At 41.5% G+C, this 6,058-nt stretch overlaps 1 protein-coding gene across 13 annotated transcripts in view; it reads right to left on the reverse strand.

Moving 5' to 3' along the window:
* Positions 1-6,058, reverse strand: part of Nsd3 (nuclear receptor binding SET domain protein 3) — a 113,335-nt gene that overhangs the window by 86,495 nt on the left and 20,782 nt on the right. The window lies entirely within an intron of this gene.

Genomic DNA, 6,058 nt, shown 5'->3' on the forward strand with positions numbered 1-6,058 from the left:
ACAGTGATGGAAAGAGCACATGAGACCGTCCAGGCAAGGTCTACCCTTCCTTGGCTACTCTCGAGGCTCTCTGCTCTAGCAGGCTGAACACTAGGATTGCAGTTCTCAGGTCACACCTCTGCGACCTAACTAATGTCAGCTCCTCCATGTGGAGCCTTTAAACACCTTTTCCTCTTAGCTCTACCCATCCCTTGAGTTCAGAGAATAACTCCAAACAGCTATAGAAGCCAAGTTAGTCTGAGTAACTCTCCTGCATTCCTGCGCATGCCACTTAGAAGACTGCTGAACTATCTGTTTATGTGAATTTTGTTTTCTTAAAATTTGTGTATTTTGTCGGGGGGGGGGTGGGGTGGAACGGGAGGGGAATAAAATCTGGAGTGTAAAAGTAAATAAATTAATTTTTAAAAAAGATCGGTGTATTTTGGGGTCTGAAGAAATGACTCAGTAATTAAGAGTAATTAAGTCTAGTCTTCCAGAAGATCCTGACTGGATTCCTAGTTCCTGACACACATGTGGTGTGCAGACACACATGCAGACAAATATCCATAGACACAACATAAAAATATTTAACACTTATTAAATTGTGTGTGTGTGTGTGCGTCCTGAGAATCAAACTCAGGACCTCTAGAAGAGTAACACATATTCTTAGCCACTGACCTTTCTCCCCAGCCCTATTTATGTGTATGGATGTTTTGCTTGTATGTGTGCCTGTGCACCACACACATGCAGTGCTCAAAGAGGTCAGAAGCAGGCATCAGATCTCTGGAGCTAGAATGAAAGACAATTATTGAGCCATGTGGATGCTAGGAAATGAACCAGGGACCTCTACAAGAGCAGAGTTTGATTCCCAGCATTCATACAGTGCCTCATGACCAGCCTCAACTCCAGTTCCATGAGATCCTACAATCCTTCCCACCTCCTTGGGCACCAGGCACATAAATAGCGCACACATATCTATTTACATAAAACATTCATACAAATAAACATAAAAATAAATTTTAAAAAAGAGTTGTTGGATGGGGAGGGGAACACCCATAAAGAAGGGGAGGGGGAGGGGTTAGGGGGATGTTGGCCCGGAAACCGGGAGAGGGAATAACACTCGAAATGTAAATAAGAAATACTCAAGTTAATAACAAAAAAAATTAAAAAAAAAAGAGTTGTTGAAGGCCTTTCCATGAATTTGATTGACAGCTGCTTACCTTGCCACCATTGAGATTCCTTTTAGTCTAACCAAAGTTCCCTAAATTTTAAGTCCTTGGATACAGTGTAAAAAGCATTATCTAAAAACCATTATATACACATGTCTGCTAAAACCCTGTTATTAGTACTACAGAACTGAAACTCAAAACATAGTTTCCACAGTCAATCAACAGAATCAGCGAGAACATCAGAACTACCCCCAGCAAACATAATCCAGTATATTTGAATAACCACATTCTAACAACCAAAGCATAGACTACAACACATTCGCTACACTGTCTAGGACAGGCCCTTTACTTTATCAGGAAAAACAAGGATTCAAGATGTTTCTTCATATGAACCGTTTCACAGAGTATTTCTCCAGGTTTATGATAAGTCTAGTCACAATGTGCTTCCATAGCAACAAGAAAGGAATATATGCAGTTTATGGAAATGAATCTACTATGCTGACCCTCAAAAACCAGGCAATTTTATTGTTTGGCCACCACTATGGCAAAAATAAAAAGCAACTAAAAGGACATTTAACCTTGAAAGAGTGGGCATCACCTTTTAAAAAAGTGCAAAGTCTGAAATACACAGAGCTGCCATCCTTTTTGGGTTGCGTGTTCAATCTCTGTAGAGATATGATCAGTGTGAATCCTGAACGCTACATTACTAATTTTGAAGCTAGGTGTAGTGACACTCGCCTTTTATCCCACCACTGGGGGTTGGGGAGAAAGGCAGAGGCAGGTAAATCTGAGTTCAAGTCAGTGTGGTCTACAGAATGAGTTTCAGGGAAGCCAGGGTAACACAGAGAAACTGTCTCAAAAAGCAGCAGCAGCAGCAGCAGTAATATACAACTTTTGTGATGCCCACTTTGATTTCATAATTTAAAATTAACTTTTAGTAATATAACAAACATGCATTTAGAATAATGGAAGTGTGCTATTTTGCTTTATACCTATTTTAAAACTGGAAGCCGCTCAGCAGCTAATAAATAAGAGCAGAAGGAAAAGTCCAGTCCTACGGGTCAAATTACCCCCAAAACTGTCGTTCTTCTCTGACCACGTGGTCTTTGGTTTTAGCTTTGTTTCAGCTAGAGGCAGGGTCTCTGTCCTGTGACGGAGGTCCTTGTGGGTTTCTACTCAGCTTTAACATATTACCATGAAGTTATAAGTGGTGACGGAGCTCTTAGAAAAAGTACCAACCCCGCCCCCCAGGGTTCTAAGAACCTGACCAGGCCTCTGCTGCACCAAGAAGGAAATGAACAACAATGTCTACCTTCATAAAAAGTAGCTAGAATTGATAAGCATCTCATCGAGTTCCCAGAGATGAAAGGCAATACGGGAATTTAGCACAGTGACTTCAATAGAAAACCAATCTTTCAAACAAAATACATCCTCCTTGAAAGTTTTCTGTGGGTAACTACAAACAAATTTTCAAGTGGCAGAGGCTGTTCTATTTGTCTGTCAATCATCCTGTCCCAAGAGAGCAAACACTAGATTACAAGATTTACTATTTTGCCAACAAACGAAATGTACTGCTTTCAATGACATTATACATGTACAAAAATCTGGGTAGAAGTATCTAATTTCTGACTACAATTTGGGAATTTTCTCTCAATTTGTGAAGCCTGTGGTGAGGCAAACGCACATTCAGACCATTACATAATAGCATTATCTCCCCAGCCACGTTACAAATCTTTAAGTTTTCCTGTGGCTTTTAACAAGACAGTTTGAGATATCAAAGTCTATGGTTTGGAAGATACTCCCACCAGATCTAGTGGCACAGACTTACATTCCCAGACAGCCAGAGCTGCACTGTGAGACTGGGGCGGAGAGGGACGACGAACAAACGCCTATCATTTTAGTTGATGCTAAATGAAAATTCAGAGCTATAACACATAGAAAACCTTTCCCTGAAAGGCTTTCTAGCAGCCACACTAGTAAAACAGCAGTGTCCACAGCCTTTTCCTGTGAGAACTAACATTTTGTATGAGCAACCTTATCGTGGATCTTCACTAAGGTACTTTCCAAGGTAGCCTTGCAAAAGCAAAAAAATCGAAGCTGATGACTAATTTCTGAATTTAAGTGGAAAACCTACTTGCTTAAAAAATTAACAATTAAAAATTAACAAAAATAACAGCTGGGTTGAACGATGGCTCACTCTGGCAAGCCTGACCACCTACCTGAGTTGGATCCAGGTTGGGGTGAAAACAAAGTCCTACAAATCACTGACTACTCACTTTCCAACGATGCACACCTGTCTAGGTAAGGACGCTTCCAGGACTTCCTGATTCTAGCACAAGCTCTCCCCCCAGCTCAGCCTCAGAGAGCTGCACTACCACAGCACTAGGTCTCAGGTTTTCAAAAAAATAAAATAAAATAAATGTTTAAGTCTTTATTTTATGTGTAATGGGATTGGGGCCTCTTGAGAGATGCTCTGGATATAGAAATGATGGCTGTACAACCTCTAATATACTAACAGTCACTCCGCTGTGCACGTGAAGAGTTTTAGCCAAGTGTGACAGTGCATGCTCTAGAGGAAGATCGCTGTGAGTTCAAAGCCACCTGGTCTACATAGCAAGTTCTAGGCTAACTCCAGCTATATAGGGAGACCCTGTCTAAAATAAAAATTAATTAAAATTTAAAGAGTGAGTTTTAATAAGCATGAATTATGTCTCAAAAAACTTCCTACAACTAGACAATTTTTTTTTCTTTTAAAAATAATATACACAGCCTGGAGAGATGGCTCAGGGGTTAAGAGCACTGGCTGCTCTTCCAGAGGTCCTGAGTTCAATTCCCAGCAACCACATGGTGGCTCACAACCATCTGTAATGAGGTCTGATGCCCTCTTCTGGTGTGTCTGAAGACAGCTACAGTGTACTCACATTCATGAAATAAATAAATCTTAAAAAAAAAAAAGTAATATACATGGTAAATGTACTTAAAACAATTTAAAAAACAAAAAACAAAAAAAAAAACAGAATGTTTTTCACTTATTGCTGTGATCCAGTAATTAAAAGGTGAAGCAGCAGAAAGGGATAGACCAAAACGGAATCTGGACAGCTACAGAGCCCAGCCTGCCCACAAGTGACTAGACGGAGGCAGCACAGCAGAGCAAGAGGAAGTCAGGTAAGAAAGGTGCTGAGACTACCGTTCACCACGCAGATAAAGACAGGCAGCGCGGGGCTGGGCATGGTGGCATACAGTTAGTTCCAGCACTCAGGACACAGAGGCAGGAGGATATCTATGAATTCGAAGCCAGCCTTGACTACATAAGAAGCTCTAGGACAGTCAAGGCTACACAAAGACCCTATCTCAATGAATGAATGAATGAATGAATGAATGAATGGTGACATCTCACCATACTGAAAAACGATACACCATGTAGATTACAGAGCTATTGTAAAAGGTAAAACAAAGGTTGGAGAGCTGGTTAGGTAATTCAGAACACTTGATGTCAAAGACCCAGGTTTGATTCCCATCGCCCACATCTGGCTCATTACCTCCTTGGGAACCCAACACTCATGTGATGCCTAGATGCACAAGCAAGCAAAATACTCATACACATAAAATAATAAAAGCAAATTTTAAAAAATTTGTAAAAGGTAAAACAAAAATATTTAAGAAAAGCAAACTCACAACAATCTTTTTTAGTGAGGACTGGAGATCTTTATTAATGAGCACTGCAAAAGATTTCCCTCTTTTTGATTTTTATTGCATTTCTGTGTTTGCTTTGTTGGATAGGGTCTCACTACATGGACTGACTGGCTTGAACTCCCTATGTGACCAAGCTATTCTTGAACTCACAGACATCCACTTCCCTTGTCTCCTGAGCCTGAGTACTACCAGACTGCTTTTCATTCTCTAGGCATTAATAAGAACCCCTGTTGGGAGTTGGAGAGATGGCTCAGCAGCTAAGAGCAGACTGCTCTTCTAGACGACCTGAGTTCAATTCATATGGTGGCTCACAACCATATGTCATGGGATCCAATGCCCTCTTCTGATCTGTCTGAAGACAGCAACATGTGATCACAGCACTCTCTGGAGGCTTAGGATCAAGGCCAGAGGAGCATGGTGGTCTACACAGACCAGCCAGCTTTACCCAGTAAGATACTGTCTCAAAGAAACAAAAACAAAACAAAAACCACAGAGAGTGTAAGGCAAATGACTGCTTGAATCAGTGTGAGTTTTCAGAAGCATGTGACAGTGAAGTCCACAAGTGAGAAGATGAGCTGTAGTCAATGTGGGCTGCACCCTCCTGCCCCCTCCCATCCATCCACTTCTCCACTCACTGCTTATGCTGGAGGATTCCTTACCTTAACTAGAGCATGTTTCTGAACTCATGCTCCTGTTTCCAGCATGATCCATCCCTGACCCATGCTTTACAGCATAAACTGTACTTAAAAACAAAAACACGTGTGTGGCGTGGCTATAGCACCCCAGGGTGTGGAGCACTGCTAGAGAGAGGACATCACTGGGGAGGGCTTTGAGGAGTAAAGCTTCCTGCTTGCCCTCTGTTTCCTGTTTGGGTTATGTGACAACCCGCTTCCCAGTTTTATCTCCATGATCCCCCAGCCACTATGGACATCTAGCCCTCTGGAACTAAGCCAAAAGAAACTCCTCTGTAAGTTACCTTTGGTCATAGTATTTTATCACAGAAAAAAGTAAGGTACTTAGGGCTAGAAAGATGTGGTTCAGAGGCTAAAAGCATTTGTTGCTCTGCAAAGGGCCTAAAGTTGGGATCCCTGTATCCCCGTAGTCGCTCACAACCCATCTCCTATTTCTGGAGAACAAAACCCTCTTCTGGCCTCTATGCATACAAGGTATACACATGTCATATAGACATACATGCAGGCAAAACATACATATCTCAA

The sequence above is a fragment of the Rattus norvegicus genome, chromosome 16 (genome assembly GCF_036323735.1).
Source record: "Rattus norvegicus strain BN/NHsdMcwi chromosome 16, GRCr8, whole genome shotgun sequence".
Taxonomy (NCBI): Eukaryota; Metazoa; Chordata; class Mammalia; order Rodentia; family Muridae; genus Rattus; species Rattus norvegicus.